The 20,820-nt window shown below is 42.1% G+C and overlaps 1 long non-coding RNA gene across 1 annotated transcript; it reads right to left on the bottom strand.

The window, feature by feature from the left end:
- Positions 1-2,729: 2,729 nt before the first annotated feature.
- LOC136545484 (uncharacterized) lies at positions 2,730-6,209 on the bottom strand. Its single transcript, XR_010781048.1, has 3 exons — positions 5,820-6,209; positions 5,013-5,084; positions 2,730-3,597 (listed from the first exon to the last, which is right to left on the bottom strand). It is a non-coding gene; the product is annotated as an uncharacterized lncRNA (long non-coding RNA).
- Between the last annotated feature and the right edge of the window lie 14,611 nt (positions 6,210-20,820).

Raw genomic sequence — 20,820 nt, 5'->3', positions numbered from 1 at the left:
TGTTTTGGAGAATATCAGTATATCATCGATGAACACCACCACAAACTTATCCAAAAACTCCATGAACACCTTGTTCATCATGTACATAAAGTAGGCAGGTGCATTGGTCAAACCAAATGACATAACAGTGTACTCATATAAACCATACCTCGTAGTAAAAGCTGTCTTGGGTACATCTGTTGCACGAATCCTTAATTGATGGTAGCCAGAACGAAGATCAATCTTAGAGAAAACACAGGCACCTCTCAACTGATCAAACAAATCATCAATTCTAGGCAATGGATACTTGTTCTTGATAGTAACCTCATTGAGTGACCGATAATCGACACACATCCTCTGAGTACCATCCTTCTTGTCAACAAATATAACTGGTGCTCCCCAAGGTGACGAACTAGGATGAATAAAACCTTTCTCCTGTAACTCCGTAATTTGTTTCTTAAGTTCTTCTAATTCTTTAACCCCCATTCTATATGGACGCTTAGCTATAGGTGCAGTTCCAGGTAATAATTCAATAATAAACTCAATATCACGGTCAGGCGGCATACCTGGCAAATCATCAGGGAACACATCTGGAAATTCATCCACCACTGGGTCCTCCTTGTTGTCGCTATCATCAAGCTGGTTCACTGTGGCGGTTGGCTGTGCTTGTATTACTACATCAACCTTGATTCTCTCTCCATTCGGTGCGGTCACAACAACTACCCTTTCCTTACACTGAATCACTGCTTGTTGTTTCATCATCCAATCCATACCCAGAATCACATCTATACCAGATGCTCTCAACACAATGGGGCTCACTTTAAACTCTACCCCCCTTAAAGATAGACTAGTCGGAAGACAATGATATGCAGCTTGCATACTTCCACCCGGTGAGTTTACTAACATAGGATTTTGCATGGCACATAAGGGTATGCTGTGGTTTCTAACGAATGCTTGTGATATGAATGAATGCGAAGCTCCAGAATCAAAAAGAACAGTGGCAGGGGTTGAGTTAATATTGAACGTACCGAGCATGACTTCTGGTTCCACAAACGCCGTCTCTGTAGACACATGATTCACGTTCCCATAATGTGTTGGCTTCTGGTTGCTGTTTTGCCTTTGAGGGGTTTGCTGGTTGGGCTTCTCAGGGCAATTGTAAGAGAGGTGACCTTCTTTGCCACAACGGAAACACTTGCTAGGGGTGCTAGGGGCACTAGTCTTCATAGGAGTGTTGTTGGGCGCTCCCTGTCGTGGTGTCTGCTGACCACTCTGTTGCTGAGGACGTTGATTGGCATTCTGCTGCTGGTTCTGGTTGCGCTGAGGATACTGACCACGATTCCATTGACTGGGTGGTCCCTGAAACCTCTGCTGGAAGCCTTGTTGAGAATTGGCACGTGGACGAGTATTGCTCCCAGAGGCTTGTCCCTGAAGCCTCCTCTTCTTGGCCTCCATCTCCTTGCGCTTGTTGTCAATAACAATAGCGTGGTTCACCAGCGTCTGAAAGTTGGGGTAGGTGTTTGACATAAGCTGGAGCTGCAGACCATCATACAGACCTTTGAGAAAGCGGCGTTGCTTATCAGCATCATCAGCCACTTCGTTAGGAGCATAACGTGACAACTGAGTAAACTTGTCACGGTACTCAGCGATAGACATGGATCCCTGCTTCAAAGCTCTAAATTCCTCTTGCTTGAGCTCTATCAATCCCTCTGGTATGTGATAAGATCTGAAATTGTCCTTGAACTCCTGCCAGGTAATAGGAGGTGCGTTGGTAGGACGCCCATACTTGAATGACTCCCACCAGTCCTGAGCTTCTCCCTGAAGCTGTCCCGAAGCGTACAACACCTTCTGCTGATTATCACATTGAGCTATGTTGAGCTGCCTCTCTATTGCACGAAGCCAATCATCTGCTTCCAGTGGATCGGTGGCACGAGAGAACACCGGGGGACGGCCCTTCAAGAATTCACCACGCTTATCACGGGGGGCTCCACCACCCTGTTGATTCTGTTGATTCTGCACCAACGTTTGCATGAGCTGCGTCTGTATTGCCAAGAGTTGTTCAATAGTCGGTGGTGATGGTGGGGGATGTGGGGGAACACCTCCACGACCTCGGCCTCTTCCTCTTCCAGACATCTGTCATCAATTATTCCAAATTTATAAATTCCCAGGTTAGAATACATTCTGAAAATTTTCTGGACGAGTCTCTACATCAGCAGTTCTGTAAAACAGTCATATCTCGAGTTCCCGGAATCCAAATAGAGTGTACTTAATATGGTTGGAAAGCTTACGAAATTTCCTACAACTTTTATTCAAACCACTTTCCCAGATTCCGTCGTTAGTTTACTCAATAACAGGGTACAACCGAAACTGTTCCCAGATTCCAGACTGTAAAGTAACTTTAACTTAAAACAGGGATATCTCACGATCCAGATCAGATATGGGGGTGATTCTAGAGGCATTGGAATGGTAATTAAGTCTAGTTATTCCCACAACAATTTCATAATTTTAGGTCGTGTATATTTTATTCGGCATTAAGATAAAGGCAGACTGCTTCGACAAACAGATTCCGAAGGAGCGAGATGTAACAAACCCACTATTTATTTATTGACCCAAACTTTAATATTCTTAAATATGAAACTTGCGGACATGCCCACGAAGTTCCAGCACACATTACAAAGATCCAACTCATGCATAAACATAAGAACAAATCAACTAAACACGCAATGTCCACACCGCACTAAAAAAATACTCGACCCAACTCGACTCACTCGTTCTACTATCGTGCTATTACATAAAGAGGGACTCCAACATCTAGGGGCGATACTTATGAGGAAGCTCCTCATACATCTTGGGCAAATTAAGGCACACCCTTTGTTCGTCTATCACTTGCTGGTGCCTCTTGATTGCTTTCTGCTGAACCTTCAATTGATCCTCCAACCGGCGAATCCTTGACACGGACTCATAACCAAAGTGTACCATCGCTTCCGTGGTTGGATCCATGCCCTGCGGGTCCATCATTGCCCATCCCAATTCTGGGTGTTGATGAGGAAGGAATCGATATTGATCATCCTTCATAACCTCGAATCGGCGACCACGGAGACCTATGCAAGCTTCAGCGGCTGCATCTTCTATGCCGTCCTCCATGGTAGCACGATGTCCATGGTGCGCATAGTTTGAATCCAGCTGATATGCGTCTTTCTGTTCGTCCTTGATGGTGATGCACACCCTAGTCTTCCAATAGGTATCTTCGAGAGGGTGTGTATGTTCCTCACAGACATATTCCACAGCTGCATCCCAGTCGCTGTAGTAGGTCTGAAGCATGTTCATGAGTCTGTGATGTGAAACAGAGGCTTCACAACCCGGCTTATACCATGCCTTTACTGTCCACCCTAGGGGCGGGATCGGCTCATCTTCTTCAGCAGCGTCTTCCTCGTCATCATCGGACAAGTGAACGACCTCATCTTCTTGAGGTTCCTCCTGGGCTGGCTCAAACGTAGATACTGGTGTTGGCGGTGCGAATTCCTGTTCCTGGGGTTCTTCCTCCTCAGGATCCACGGACAAACCTTGTGGCGGGTAATACCCTCCAGTGCTCATGCGGGCAGTCTTGTGGGCACGAGGCATCTACAGAATTAGGTTTAGTTAGGTTAGATTAGAAGCAGTAATTTTCATAATAGAATAAGGCAAAAGAAGCATAAAACTTTAGCAAATAACAAGGGTGAGATAGAAAGCATGAAATGAGTGAAGCAAAAGAAGCTAAAACGACCACTGCTAACTAGGCTTGCGTCCTACAGTCAACACGGCTCCGATACCAATCTGTCACACCCAATTTTAAGGATAAAATGGAGTGCAAAATCTTATGTGCGCCTAGAGATCAGTCACACACATAAGCTGACAAATTATGAATAGTATCATCACAAATGTTTATTACATCACGAATAAGACAGAGTTATCACGTAAATATAGCGGAAATAATAAAAAGATCTCTCGCGGAAGCTCCAATTCACAGGGACGTCGACTGGTTGACCACAAGTCTAGTAGTCCTCAGGGAAGTCATCATTCTCAAGGTCATCTGTTACCCATCCGGGATTTTTATCCAAGTAATGAAAATAAACAAGCGTAAGTACATGTCGTACTCAACAAGTGTAACACGGGGTTCATGAGGCTCAAAAGGCTAGACACGGTTCAACAGCGTTCAGCTTTTAGTTGTCACAATTTTAGCTTATGAGTAGCATCAAGTGGTTTCAATTCCCATTGCCAAACACATGATCAAATGTAAACATGAATAATGAATAGCATAAACAAATGTTACTTAGTGCTCATCTATTCCATAAGGGTTCCAAGGCCGCTCGTGACCGTGAGCACGGCTGATATACCAGTTTTACACTCTGCAGAGGTTGTACACTTTCACTGTGAGTCGTGATTCCCATACGCCCGGGTTTATAACTCCCAAAACACTTCCAAGGTGAGCAGGCAGGGGTCACTATGAAGCCTTTCGAAGGTTCGTCTAACAAGTTAGGGCCGCTAGGTTTCTGTGGCCTACGAATGTAGAGCTCCTCTTCCTACAGGCACAATGACGCGCAGCCTATACACTGACGGACAGAGGCCGCACTACATCCAACCCGGAACACACCCCTTTTGCGCCATAAAGGTAACCACTAACAAGCTAGAAAAGGTCCTCATACTGAGCTAAAGCCAGAGCCATGTAGCTCTCACAGCTGTAATGTAAGTCCCGGATGATCACTTACAGATAAGTCCTTAGGGAGAGGAATCTGAAGCATTTAGAAAGTAGCTAAACACTTCAGCCCCCTGTCTCCATGTTGCTAAAAAGTCATATTTTAGCGTTTATTGCATATACCATTAGTCAAGTTACAAGATCATGGTTCAATTGAGCTCTAGCAAAGCTACCCATATGCATAACCCATAGGTGACAAGGTAATAGTTCAATTCTAGGAAATCCCTATCAAGGCGACACATGCGATATGAATTTAATGATTTAAAGTGAATAGGAAACAAGGATGATCCCATGCTATACTTGCCTTGAGCAATGTACACCTGCTGGTCCTGCTCGTCAAAGTCGTACCCTTGATCCTCCGAGAACTGCTCACCGTCTATACTCGATAACCACAGCAACATACAAGCATCCAGGAGCAATCATGCAAAGCAAACAAGGCTACAGATTAGAACAGTACACCAACAACAAAGAATCAAGATAAAAAGTTTGGAAAACGAATCTACGTCTCGCTATGAACACGTAGACGCGAAGATCACAAAAATCGGATCTAAAACGGAAAAGTTATGGTTTAAACAAGATTTCCTATAGACAAATAATAGATTAGATCTAAGCTCGAATTATAAAAGTTGGAAACCTACTGTACAGTAGCATAAACGTATAGATTACTTATTTACGAACCCAACGCAACTTGAACGGATCTAATCGGAGTTAAAACGGAGATTTTACGGCTAAAACAAGTTGAATGGCAAAACTGTGAATAGCTGAAAACGTATTTCATTAAAACCGAACCAAAATACGCTTTCGAAAGAAGGAAACGTAACCTGTGAAACGCGCAAAGGACCGCGGGTTAGATTAGGGAATAAGAAAGGGTCTCTTTTGAAATTTTGACAGCCGAAGGGGTATCTTCATTTATGAGCCGTTGGATTGGAAACCGACGGATGAGAATCGATCTGGTAAAAATAAAAAAAAGAAAGCACCGGAACAGTGCTCCGGCGGCTTGAGCTACGGCGGCTCCATGGCCGGCGTGCTGGAGCTCTCCAACCTCGGCCTCCAGCGCACCACTCGGCGAAACAAAAATACAGGGGAAGGGAGGACGGAACGGCGAACTCACCGGACCCGAGCACCGAGGACGAGAGGCAGTAGAGGCGACCCGGCGCGAGCTAGCAGCGGAGATCGGCGGCGGCGCTCGAGCGAGAAGCGACTACGGCTGCTTGGCGAGGAAAAACGAACGCCAGATGAGATAGGGGAGAGAGAGAGGCACGGCCGCTATTTATGGGGGCGGAAAACTTGAGCGCGACGTCAAGGAGAGCGTGGCCGAGGCGGACTCAATCGGCAGCGGCACAGTGTCCGCCTGGAACACGAACAAGGGGAAGGGGATGAGTCCGACTCGCGGGCCCGACCGGTCAGCGGCGGGGAACGGCGCCTGCGTGGGCGCGGCTTGCGGCTGGGCCGAGCGTTGCGTGGGCCGGCGGCAGCAGCGCTGGGCCGCGCGCTTCGCCAGGGAGAATAAGGAAGAAAAAAAACACAGCAGCCTGGAAAGAAAACGGCCCGCGCGGGAAGAAAAGGAATGGGCCGCGGCAGCAGGCCTTCGGGCCGAAAAGAAGAAGGAAGAGAATTCCATTTTTTTTTCCAATTACTTTCCAAAGCAAATTTTTGAAAGCAAGAATTCAAATCATATTCAAACTTGAGTTCAAATCAAACCATTCCAAAAATTTATATGCAGCAGCATGAATGCACATTCATTGTTGTTAACCTATATTAAATTTTAATTTGATAAATTTTATTATTCTTCCTAAACTTAAATGCTCACAAATATGCTTAGTAAATCAATTTTTCCCTAGTTTCAATTGTTGTAAAATTTAGGGTGTTACATCCGGTTTTGAAATGACTATTTGAGGCTCTAGAAGAATTCAAATGCAGAAGTTGTCAACTACAAATATTTATAACTTCTCAAAATCTACAAATTTCATTTTGGTCGTTTCACCATCCGAGGTCGTTTGTAACTTTTGAATTTCCAATGTGAGAAATTCAAACATAATTTTCATTGCATAGATAATTTCAAATGAGAAAGTTGTCAACTACAAACTTGCATAACTTTACTAGATCTAAAATTTTTATTTCAGTCATTTCTCCATCCGAGGTCGTTTGAAAAAATCGAATTTCAATTGTGAGAAATTCAAATTTAGATTTTCCATGTATAGATGATTTCAAGTAAAAGAGTTATCAACTATAAAGTTGTATAACTTCTCGAGATCTACAACCTTTGTTTTGGTGGTTTTTTCATCCCAAATAGTTTGAAAATTACGAATTTCAAATGTGAGAAATTCAAATATAATTTTCCATGCATAGATGATTTCAAGTCAAAAAGTTGTCGACTACAAAGTTGCATATCTTTTTGAGATCTACAACTTTTGTTTTGGTTGTTTCTTCATCCGAGGCACTGTAGAGGCGGCTGTAAATTGAACCACCTCTAAACAAAAAAGCTCTCGTCTCTGAAAATTGATTCTGTAGTAGTGTATTAGTTAGTTAATAACAACACGAACTATATCATGAATTAGCTTGCCATGCTTTGTGGTGGCTTCATCTTCATCTCACATGGCACAACGAAGCTACACGTAATGCATCCTATTCCAGATATGTTGAGCACACAAACTCACCATCCTATGGTAATCATTACATAGAACAACCAAATACTAGTAAATAGTGATGGAACACGGAAGTTATTAAATAGCTAAAATCACTGATGACTGACCTGGAACGTTTTAGGCGAGTGACGGCACATTATTAGTTCTTATTTAATAACGTCTGTCACTTTTTTTGCCAGTCACTGTATGCCCCCCGTATAATAGTAAGCTCTTCAGTATTCTTACAGCAAGGCTAATAATACTGCAAGGATTCTTACAGCCTACCTCCCAGCTCACCCGTATAATAGTTAGCTCTTTAGTATTAATACATGACCCATTTGTCTCTGTCACAGGGTTTCTCGGTTCTTTTGTCTAAGCCGGCTGTAAGCTTACAGCCCGCTTCTCCTCTCTCTTCGCTCCTCTCTCCTCCACCTTAGCATTCAGCCTACTTACAGCTTGTTATTATACTTGCTCTAAGCAGCTTCAGCCTCGCTCCTTCCTCATGCCCTGAAACCACCAATAAAAGCTCTATTAATGTCGCATGATACTCTAAAAATTTTGCCTTCATTGCACAGTAAATCCCTATATATAAACTTTATCAACTTGAGTGTCTAAGACGAGCTACTTGTAGATATTTGTGGGTCTTAGGCATCAGATAAACAATAAATTCACGAATTTAAACAAGGAAGAAAATTAAGTATGGAATAGCCTGGCTGAAATAGGGAGAGTGGACACCCTTAGAGAGATTGTTATGAGGATGGGGCGCATGTGGAGTTTTAGTGCGAGTGTGAACAAGAAACTAAGATAGAGCTAAAATACACTGCTATAAGGGCAAGGCCTGCAAGCTAGCGAACCTGTTTGCCTATCTTGGCTAGTTGGAATTTGGAGACTAGGAGCTTGGGTTCTGTTGCCGAACTCGCGGAGTGACTCCTGAGAGCATGCAACGCGAAGGAGAGCAGGGCTTGACTATGTCTTAGATGACAGGCGAACACTGCCATGGGTGGACTCAGAGAAGTAGACGACCTGTCAACTGATTCGAAACACCTTGTTAAACAAGGAGATGTTCGATGCAGCAGGCCAGCAGCTATAGATTAGAACCGCCAACAGTGCTCCAGATCTTTGTCCACCTCGGTGAGTGACAGTAGGTATCTTGCTATATGGGACAGCAGAAAAGGTTGCTACACCTAGAAAGTTCTACCTGAAAACAGCTACTTTATTTAGCAAATTCGACCAAATGGAGAAAAGCTCTCCAGATGGTAACTACTACATCTGTCCCTGGATTAATAAATCAATTCCTAGAATTGTCTTGAGCCAAACTTTTTCAAATTTTGACCGCATTTATAGAAAAGTATGTAAAGATTTATGACACCCAATTAATTTCAATGGGTACATCATCCAATATATTTTTGTAATGTGCTTATTTGGTTTCACAAATATCTATGCTCTTTTCGGTTCACACAAATTCCAGGAATTGATTATTCAGAGACATAGGGTGTACATTTTCTCTATCGATCTCCAATCGCAAAAGAAATTATCATTTTGGATTTTGTAGGATCTATAAATTCAATTCCATATAAAAAGGTGTGGAATTGAAGAAATCGCATTTTATTCTCCTCCTCAGCTCTGGGTGCGTTGAGCGAGCCTTCAATTCTCCTTCTTCCTGGCCTTTGTCCATTGGTCGATCTGTTACAACATATACTACTATATAGCAGCACCAGCAGAAGTGTATTGCTCAGGACTGCGTACTCCTTCCATAAACTCCCATGGAGCATTTATGTATGATTATATGTTTCAGAAAATTGAAATTATTGACCCTCCAAACTGCTTGCTTCAACAGTTTGCCACTTTAGAGATTGGCTTCACCAAAGTGGCTCTAAAAGGTTGTGTAGTTTGATTCCTTGACATTCTCTTTATTAATCAATTTGCTTTAAATGAAAAATGATTAGTGACTATCCTTCTTTCATCGAGTGTCTCCTGAGTTCACCAAAGTCTAGTGATGCTCCGGAATGGCCCCCTGTCATCCTTCTTTCGGCAAATGTCTCCATGTCGTTTTCCTCACTGAGAGAGTCTGCAACATTTCGATGGCTTGTCTTTTGCCTCCACCCCTAGCTGCAACTCTACAAAGGGTTAGAGATGCTGCTTTCAACCAACTGCTATTACACTACAGAGCGACCATCGTACTACTATGTGTACATTAACATACAAAGGGCTAAAACACCTAATGTTGTACATTGCCAAGACGTTTGATGGTACGAAATGTATTTATTAACAACACCCCCCCTCCCTCCTCCTCCTCGTATATATAGTGAGCACTTAGACGTGCACGATAGGGGCCGGTCCTGATTTTTCAAACAAAACCACAGGGTTCCCCCCCACCCACTAACTCTCGTCTCATCTCCCAACATTGTCTTTTGATCTTGAGCTCTCCCATGGCTGATTACCTACTGGTTGATGACAACATCAGTATGTTGTAGAATTTTTCCCTAATATGACTGATTAGAAATTGATGAAGGGGTCTCGAGCGATGATGAATATAATGCAGATTGTGCTCAAGGGCTAGGTTTTTCGTGAGGATGGGATGTATTGGGAAATTAAGATGAAGAGGTAGATGGTCAATTATTCGTGAGGATCGGCTAGAAGCTAGCTTGTTATACATAGCAGCTACTACACACATCTCAGCAGCATTACAAAAAATCTCAGGATTAATTAGTTCATTCGGTTGGCAATATGACTGGGGAGACGATGTTGGCAGTGCACTACAGAGACTCCCTCCAATAAGACGAGATTTATGCATGAGCCTTATGTTTGCATTTGTTACAGGTGTATATAACTACAAGGGGATGTGTTTGCACTAGTTACAGGTGTATAATTGCAAGGAAAACAAATAAGTTCGCAATAAATATTTATTTATTTTGATAAAGGAAGCTTTTATTATGTTTTTGAGAATTATATAGTACAACGTAGATGCCCACAACACGCACGCACACTCACACGTATGCAAGCCCTACCCCTATGAGCACCTTCGAAGGACTAAGCCGGTAGATCTCGAGATTCACGAAGTCACCACAGGCGCCTCGATGTCGAGGGGACGTTGCCTACCACTGAAAGCAAAGTGCCGTTAAATCGTGAATAAATTCAGGAAAATGCGAGCACCCGTGCCAAGTAGAGGACTTGAACCCGGATGGGCAAGTTGTACCACAAGGTACACAACCAACTGATCTATGATCAGTTCACAAAGCTTTTATATTATGTTTCAAGATCATTATATCAAGTTGATACAATCATCTTGAAAGAACTCCTGGCCTCTTCATATATCAGGATGCACACAACCTACAATGTTTAAACAAAATACAGACACACTATACTAGTATTAGTCAATCCGCGGACTAGATTGCCAGCCATGTGTCTGAAAAAAAACATTCCTAGGCCCATGGTCCATTTTTCTTGTAATCACAAAAGTAAAAAAAGGTTCAAACCACGCAATCAAATAAGCTATCCAATGTAGCAAGTTCGTAGATGGGGCACATGCTTAATAAAATAACTGTTCAGAAGAGTTTGTAGAGAATAATGATATGGCCTATGCTCCATTTTCTTATAAACATTAATATTTGCAATAAACTTATTTCTTTTCGTTGCACTTATACACTACAACTGTAACAAATGCATACACTTCTCCTTGAAGTTACATACACCCGTAACAATTGCAAACGGAGGACTCATGCATAAATCCAATTAGCTCTTCAATCATTGCCAAGCAACCATATGAACCAACGTTGGGTTCTTCTCCAGTACAGTTGAGATGTGCACTGTAGCTGCCTAAGTAAAAACCTACCTTTGTGGCCCATCCATCGCTTTCAATTCACACTGTGCCTCTTCATCTTATTTTCCGATGTACCCCATCCTCACAAGAAACCTAACCCTTGGGCACAATTGACATTGTTATTCATCGTCTCTCTAGATCCATTTGTCAATTTTCTAAAATTTTAGTGAAAAATTCCATGACATACCGATAGCGAGAACTATCTAGCCATGGTAGAGCTCAAGCTTGAAAGACCAAGCTCAAAGACAACATTGGGAGACGATGAGCCAAGAGTTTGAGGAAAATAATAACCCCTGCTATATTGTTTGGTATGGTGTTGAGCATAATGGGCCTTTACATATATACTAGTACTATGGCTGCGTCTTAGTTGTAAAAATGGAAGTTGCTCAAAAGAAGCAACCCGAACTGTTGTAAACTTGTAGACAGGGACAGAGGTCAAAGAGAAAGCATTGAAATGTTGCTCGATTCCCTGATTGAAGAAACCATGAGCTTGACGAAAGCTGGCTGCTAGGAGCCTCAAGTCTAGGGCTCAAGGTGAGGTGGATGAAAGTCGGGCTATCTTTGGCATTACTAGACTTTGTTGAAGTCGGGAGATGCTCGAAGAAGGAAGGTCGAAAGATAGACTCACAGAATCAAACTAATCATTCTTTTATTTAGAGAGAATTGATTAATAAGGAAAATATCAAGGAACAAAACTACAAAATCTTTTTCACCTCATTTATTTTTGAAAAGGAACTACAGAGGGGAGAGATTCCCCGCCTGGATTTCATTAAGGTTCGTAAGAAGGTTAAGATTACATAGCCTGAGTATCAAGGGCTAATGGAGCCCTGATTCCCGGCCAAAACAACAGCCCCAACACCAGGGCTAGATTGTGGGATGTCCACAAAACACCAAAAAAAGAGAGAAAAAAAACTAAAACACCAAGGCACAGGAACTCTTCGACGATGCCTCCAACACTACTGGAAACTCGAATTTTCCCGTTGGGGCAAAACCGACAACAAAATAGCAAAAACCGACAGAAAAATTGGAAAACTAATTTCTCTGTCGATATACCGATAGGAAAACACTGACAGAAATAAAGCGACAGTAAAATACAATTTTCCTGTCGCTCAATCCAATTCTCTGTTGGTACACCATTTTTCCATGTTGGTACTGACGTCAACAGGAAAATCCTGAGCCACCGACAGAAAAATTCTGAGCCCATTATGTTTAGAATCACATGTAACCGACAGAAAAAAGTAAATAAACCGACAGATATAAGACAGCCATTTCTATCAGTTAATTTATACCGAAATCCACAGAATAATCTAAAATTTAACTTGAACCATTTATATTGCATGAAAATTCAATGAAGAGATCATATTACACAAGGCACACATGGCAAGATTCTTCAAAGACAAGTATAAAATAATCAATCCATGTTGTAAATTATCAAGTTCAAAAATGGCACCAACAGTTAGTAATTTCACAAGTACATTGGCACAAACCAACTTGCCTCAAAACAATAATAATCTACTCTAATCTATAAAAAATATTGAATCTTCACGCCACTGACTTATCCTATCCTGCACTGTGCCGTCTTCGCAAGGTTCATACTTGTTTGAAGAAAACCTGCAGAAGTATAGAAGACTTGCATCAGCAAGGTTTTATTACGCCATTAGAGATCTTACAAATGGTCCACTTCTCAAGTACAAGTAAATGCTCAAGTGAATGATTTCTGGAAAAACAACTAAGTGAGGCCTCAGTTCTGCAGCTACTCTTATTCCAGTTTTCACTAAGCAAGACAATCACTAATTATTGGAGATACAAAAAAGTGAAGCAGCACTGCTGCATTTGACTTGGTGCATTGTTCGTTGTTTTGCTTGTATGTCGGGTTGGGGCATAGGAGTGCTTTACCTACTATGTATATTTGTTGAAATGAATTCTACCTCTGACATTATACTACTTAAGCAGGTGGTAGTGCTTCGGATCGCACATAGAGCGATCACCACTTCATTGGAGGCAAGTAAACGTAGCGGTGGTTTGCTACAAGCTTTAACTTGTTATTATTCTACCTCCACCTTAAAAATCCAGATCCATAGCTGATATAATATGGCCTTTGAAATCATGTTTTATTCATTTGGACTTGTCCAGTATGCTTTCTATTTGAATCATTTTGTTTCTCTACTTATTATGGTTTGATTATGCTTATGTTGGTACAATGGAATGAGGCTCATTGTCCCATGGTGAGATGCTCATGGTGTTATATGTGATGATTTATCATTCTTCTTATGACATTTGCATTGCATCATATGCATTCATTGGCATATGGAGTTATGTCGCCGCTTGTTAGCTGTGACCGTACTGGTACAACATCGTTTATTGGGCACAACGATGCGGCTTCATACCTTGCTGGGTATGAAGGCAGGAGACATGGCATTTGCATTGCATATGCATTATGATTTTGGACTATGGCATGAAAGCCTTGGACTAAGGCTTTGGGAGAGTTTGTGAGAAGCTATTCTTTCTCCAAGGTTTGGTGGTTATTAATCTTAACCATGTATTGGGTTGTATCAATTGTTGGACACATCTAAATGCTTATTGTTGGATTAAACAAAAATGAGGTTTAAATTGATGCTTAATGAACATATAGTTCAAATAGCTTGTTAAAGCAGTTTACTTGCTGAGATTTTTGTATCTCACCCCCCTTATTTCTATCTTTCCAGGCACTCAAGTGGCTTTTGCTTGAAGGGTGGGAATGTAGCAGCACACTCAACACATTCACGTTGCCTTTTAGTGTGAAATCTCGTGTTGTATAATAATAATAATAGTACTACTAGAATATAGAGTTCCTGTTTATTGGTTAAACTTAACTTTGACTTTGGTTGTCATTGGGATGTATTTCTAGACTTTGTTTGATGATGACCTGCTCATTAGGATGGTATATCTTGTTGTTGAGCTTACTTATATTATCTCTTTATGTTGTTGCTTCCGCATTACTCCTGTTTAAGGGGAGATGTTGCCAAAATTATTGTAGATTGCTATGGTTTCTAGCTTTTGTGGTGGCATCCTACGTAGGAAGGTTTTGGGGTGTTACATCTTGTGTGTTTCCACTTTGCACCAGGAAGCGGCAAATGTGCTTTTGCTGCCCTTGAAATGGTGCAGTTATATATAGAGTATTACCCTTGAGGCCGTGTAAAGGCCAAAAGCCCCTCGAATATTCCTGGAATATGATTGTTGAGTCGAGAGCATGATGTAGTCTAGACTATGGGTGTTTGCTTTACTTGACTTTTACCTAGGTTATAAATACGATGGCATCATATATGACTTGACATCTGAGAAAATAAGACCCTTATTTGCAATGTCTCATTTTACTTGTTAACCCCACGCTACTGAATAACTACTTGCATGGTTGATATTTAAAACATGTAGTCCTCTTGTTGGATGATGAAGCCCGATATCTCTTTCCATTATCTAAAAGGAAAAGAAAAATTGTATGAAGATAAGATTAATCACAGGTTTTATGCATATTTTTTCCGCTGTGAAGAAAAATTGTATAAAGATAAGTTCAATCTAGACAAATATTCATTGCTACAACAACATGTAATCAAATTAGATATTTGTAGTTCAAGGTCACAAATAAAAGAAAAATATATTTTTCCTATCACCAGAATATGTAACCTGTTTGTCAGAGTAACACGTCCACAGCTACCAGTAGGGCAAATTTATTCAGCCTAATTGCATTGGTTGTGATTTTTTCTGAGCTGCAGATACTCACATGGAAGGAGAGATCGTGTAGAGCACATGCTGCAAACAGCCAGGCGTGCCACATGCAAAGCAAACAGAACATAGGTGCAAGCTGAGGCAAGGCCGAAACAGATCAATATGCTATGAATACCATGGCCCTTGGTACCTTGACGGCCGAGCAGGCACCTGTTTGCTAGATTGTACCACTAAATTAAGCATTTGACATGTCGTAGTGGGTAATTTGCAACTACTATCCTGGTTGTTGCACCCTACATGCAACGTACACATATTATTAATTATTTACTTCAATCCTCTTACCGCTAAAATTATTTCATTGTATTCTTTTTTTCCAAACAAGAGAACTCTGTATGCTGAGTTATTTTACAGGAAACTACAACACAAGATAAGGAACAGATCAATAGATCATGCTATCAAGGCATGACACAGTTGCTAGGCAAAGACGAAATGGAATATGCACAGTGCTACATCTATCGATCAACATATCTTTCTTCCACGTTGCTTACAGATACAAAGGAGGTGCTGGCAAAATCTTTATTGGTCATGTGAAGCTGTTGTTTGTGAAGCTTAGTAGCTTCCCGTGGTGTCTCTGGATTCTAGGGTCTTACAGATCATAATGATGACGCCGCTCATGTCTTGACTGTTCCATGCTATGCTTTTTATGAACGGTGGAACCCAAATTTGTAATCTCGAAGGATCATACCAATTTGCACATGAGGTCAGCTAAAAATAGACTACACCAAAGGCCTTGCTGGTGCTATGATGTATTTTGGCTCAATCGTCCATTTCATCGATGGATCTAAAACTGCTGACGTATCTTATCCCCACTAGTTATAATCATTTCACGGTTCGCCACTGAATCCCCATTGACATGCTATATTATCATGCTCAGCAACTTGTTTGTTTTGGATATATATACTATTCTCTGTTGAACCAGGAAGTAAGTGATTTCACGTGCACCCCCTTCAAAGGGTGCACAACTACCTATATAGGCACAGGAAGTAAACTGAGATTTTATTATGCTCTCATTGATTGATTGGCCCAGCCACCAGGTAAGTTACAGTCAGAGCAAGTTGCATATATGGAGAACATACACATGAGCTATGCACCGTTAGCACGTTGCTAGAACGGTTGTTTTAGTAACCTGAACCAGATGTGTGTACATTTCACGACAGCTCACAGCACATGAGAATAGGTATATCAATACCCGGAATACATGAAGCATCTATAACACTAGTTATTAACCTCAGTTAAAGTTCACTAAAAATTGGAAGATTTTTAAATTTTAAATATCAGCATTAGAACTTCGTGTAATGGCTAGTATTATTTTTTATTTTTATAATGGTAGAGGTATGCAATTTTTTATGGATTTCTAAACTAGGAGATTAGTAAAGGCTAATATCATAAGTCACCAGCTGTGTGTGTATGGGGTTAATTTAGACTAATTTTTTATGAAAACGGTGCTCACATGGAAATACACCGTTTTTATGAAAATTAGCACCGTTTTTATGAAAATTAGTCTAAATTAACCACGCACACACACAGTTGGTGATTTATGAAAATAACCTTTAGTGCAGAGCACATGCTTGAATCTGCTAGCAGTGCCGATGTGCAAGCCAAGCGGAGCAATACAGCTAGGACTACTGTGGCTTTTGGCAGCTTGAGGACAGAACTTGCACCGGTTTGATAGGTAACTAAATTAAGCATTTAACATGTTGTTAGGGGGTAATTTACACCTTTTAGATTATTTGTTGTACCATGGATGCAATTGACTCACTACCGGACTCAGTGGCTTTGCCGAGTGCCAGGGGCACTCGGCAAAGCTCAATTTGCACTCGGCAAAGACTTTGCCGAGTGCTGCACTCGACAAAGGCCACTCGGCAAAAAATGGGCCAGCAAAGGCGTATTTGCCGAGTGTCTTTTGTCGGGCACTCGGCAAAGCCTTTGCCGAGTGCCCGACACTCGGCAAAGTTGAAACCGAAAAAACCCAAAAAAAGGGATTTTTTTTAATCGGTGGAGGCCCCCACCAGCCGGCGCCCGCCCATCTCCAGCATTTTTCACGTAAAATTCATGGCTACGAGGCCGGCGGGATTCGAACCGGCAACCTCTCCCTCGCGCGTCCCTTTCTCTAACCACTGCACCACACTACCACCTATGTCTAGATTCTGTTTTGGTTCCCCACGTATTATACTAAACCGAGTGTAAATTGCTTGTTTGAGGCCCCAAATGAATTCAAATAAAAAAGTTGTAAACTACAAAGTTTCATAACTTTTCGAGATCTACACTTTTAGTTTAGGAAGTTTTTCCATCCGAGGTCGTTTACAAAATTTGAATTTCAAAATTTTGAAATTCAAACGCAGTTTTGCATGACAAGATGATTTCAAATCAAAAAGTTTCCAACTACAATGTTTCATAACTTTTCGAGATCTACAGAGTTTATTTTGGTTGTTTTTCCATCTGAGGTCGTTTGAAAAGTTTGAATTTTAAATTTTTGAAATTCAAACACAATTTTGCATGACAAGATGATTTCAAATCAAAAAGTTGCCAATTACAAAGTTTCATAACTTTTCGAGATCTACAAAGTTTATTTTGGTTGTTTGATCATCTGTTCATCCGACATGGTCATTCTAACGTTGTTCACAAATCTTATATATCTCTCTTGTAGTTTTATAAACTACAAGAGAGATATGTTAGATTTGTGAACAAATTTACTTTCACTTGTCATATGAAGAAAACACCAAAACAAACATTGTACATCTTGATGGGTTATACAACTTTGTAGTTGAAAACTTTTTCATTTGAATTAATTTACTGCTTCAAAATGTGCTTTGAAATTTTCTTTGCCTGGTGTAAAAAAAAACACTCGGCAAAGAGCTTCTCTGCCGAGTGTCAAAAAAACACTCGGCAAAGAAGCTTCTTTGCCGAGTGTAAAAAAAACACTCGGCAAAGAAGCTTCTTTGCCGAGTGTAAAAAAAAACACTCCGAGTGTTTTTTTTTTGCCGAGTGTTTTTTTTTCCGCACTCGGTAAAGAAGCTCTTTGCCGAGTGCCCGAAAAAAAACACTCGGCAATCTACTTGACACTCGGCAAAGAGCCGGTCTCCGGTAGTGACTCATTAATTATTGAACTCAATCCTCAATTGCAGAAATCTTTTCATTGTGTTTTCCCTTTTCCGAATAAGCGAACTCTGTAGGCTGAGTAATTGCAGGGGAAACCACAAAAAAGAAATGGAGCAGATCATGCCATCAACCCGTCCTATATTATTGCCAGCCAAAGTGGGAACTGAAGATGCACAGTGCTACAAGAATAACACTACATGATAGAAGAACAAGGAACCACATGTATCGCTAGGAACCAGTCCTCTGGCTTAGACTAACTCCAACAAAGGTACCCAAACTCAAAAATAGGTCATACACAGTGATTTACATATCAGATACCGGCTTCAACGGCTGACCCAACCGCAACACCCATTTTGGGTACTAGGCCGAAAAAAACGCAGAAAAGCGTTGCCTCTCTCTCGCTACCCAAATCTCCGACGGTGGAGCTCGCCCGCGGAAGCAGGAATGGCCGAGCTTGCCTTCCCTCTCGGCACACACGGCCGCCGCCTGGGAGCACCACCTCGGCCCGCCGCTCCCCGCGCAGCACAAGCCGCTCCAGGGACATGATCCCCCGGAAGCTCTTCGGACGAGAAAGCTCTTGTTTTTGTTCCCCCATTCGTTCCTCACCGGGTGGGGCGTTGTGGTGGCGCCTGGCTGGTGCGAGAAAAGGTGAGGTTTTTGGTAGGGATTCTTGGAACAATCATTCAACTAACCTTTCTTTGGCTTCTTGCATTCTTGAGCTTTCTGGCCTGTTCTTGGTTCAGACCTTCAGGGGAACGGATTCTGCTTTCTGCAATATTCCCGTTTTATTTTTTTTCTTTTCGATTTTCTGCATTTGAGATTTCCTGTCTCCGTGCCCATTTGAGATTTCCTGTCTGTTCTTGGTTCAGGACTTCAGGGGCATTAATGCTGTTGATTTTCTTTCGCAAGTATCAGGCCCAAGTTGCGATTTTCTGGAGTTCGTTGAGGCGTCACAGAAAGTTTGGTGAGCAAAAGGTTTCCTGAATTCGTCAAGAACGAGGCATGGCAATCTGAAGCGTTCCATCTAGTACCCCTCGGATTCGGCCACAGAGCGGCAGTCCAGCATCCGGCTGGGCGCGCTGGAGAAGCTCAAGAGCTTCCGGAGGGATGGAGAAGCAGAAGAGCTTCCGGGGGATCATGTCCCTGGAGCGGCGGAGCAGGGACCTCGCCGTCACCGGGGACGACGCGCGGCGCGGGGTGGCGAGGGTGGCGGCCGCCGTGGAGGGCCGCGACGTGGGCGTCCTCGTCAACAATGCCGGCGCGACGTGGGCGTCCTCGTCAACAACGCCGGCAGCTCAGCGGCGTCCTCGGCCGTGCGGTCGTCCTCTGCTTCGGATGGGCTCTGCTTTTTGCGTAGCTTGTTGGAGAGTGCTGAGTTATCGGTTACGGGACCTTTTCCTGTGTATAACCCAAAATCCGAAATAGGTGTCGGATTTAGGTCTTCTTATTGGAGACAGTCTTAGCTGGCAGACCACAGGTCTTCTCCATTGCTTCCGTGGATGAAGGAACCAAAATTCCCAATCTCAAAATTCCAGGAAAGTCAAGATGCACGCGTTGGGTACTGCTGGCACTGGTAGTGGAACATCCACTTGATCTTTTACTGCTGATGTATCACATCCCTATTATTAATTAGACATCTCTTCAGTGATCACGATCGTGAATTCCTGGTGTCACCCAATCATACTCATTGCCCTCTCCAATTTGATATTGTGGTGTCTGAATTATAGTTTCTTTTTGTGTTTCCACTTTGCACCACGAAACAAATGTTTTTTTTGCTGCTCCTCGAAATGGTGCAGCTTTATATAGAATGGGTGTTTGCCTTACCTGCCTTATGTGGGCTATAAGTAAGATGGCATTGTATCTGATTTTACATCTGAGAAAATAAAAACCTTATTTGCATTGTCACATTTTTTTTGTTAACCCCACGCTACTAAATAACTACTTGCTTGGTTGATATTTACATCATGTAGATGATGAAACCAGATATTTCTTTCCATTATCTAAAAAGAAAAGAAAAATTGTATGAAGATAAGATTAATCAGAGGTATTATGTATATATCTGCCGCTGTGAAGAAAAAATGTATAAAGATAAGTTTAATCTAAACAAATGTTCATTGCTACTACAACATGTAATCTGTGAACACATGGTGCAGATGTGCCCATGTGTGTGTGATGAATGATGGCACATGTGTGAAAGGTTTGAGGCTTTCCCGGTTAAGTCATATTATATATATATATATGTGCTTGATTACGCTAATGGCTAACCGTAGTTGTTGTGTGTGAGTTGTGTTGTGTTAAGTGTGTTGTGCAACATGTCTCTTGTCTTGTGGTGAGCAGGTGTGGAGCTCGGAGACGGTGGTCGACGGCGAGGTGAAGGTCAAGTAGGGACGTGCCGTGCCGATGGACTGGGAGCGGTGAAGGACAGACGTGAGGCTTGGACCGAGGGACCAGGAGGCCGGGTGACCAGCCGCGGTGACTGACACTTGGGTACATCGATGTAAGGAAAATGGACCCTAGGCCCATTTACTTTGGATTTTGGTGTTTGATGATCAACACAACCAAATTGGACTAATGAATTTACAGGTAATTATTTTGTAGTTAAATAGGGTGCAAGACGTGACTTAGACGAAGGCGACATGATGATCCGACGATCAACACAATAAGCAAGACCCTAGAAGCACAAGAGAAGACCCAAGATATCAAACAAACTCCAAGCTCAAAGATGGGAACCAAGCCGGACGCAAGGATCGCGAAGAAACAAATGAAGAAAGGGCTCGACAGAGACGACAGGACGCTGCCACTAAGGC

Source organism: Miscanthus floridulus, chromosome 3 (genome assembly GCF_019320115.1).
Source record: "Miscanthus floridulus cultivar M001 chromosome 3, ASM1932011v1, whole genome shotgun sequence".
Lineage (NCBI taxonomy): Eukaryota > Viridiplantae > Streptophyta > Magnoliopsida > Poales > Poaceae > Miscanthus > Miscanthus floridulus.
This window is presented reverse-complemented; position numbering and strand designations above follow the sequence as displayed.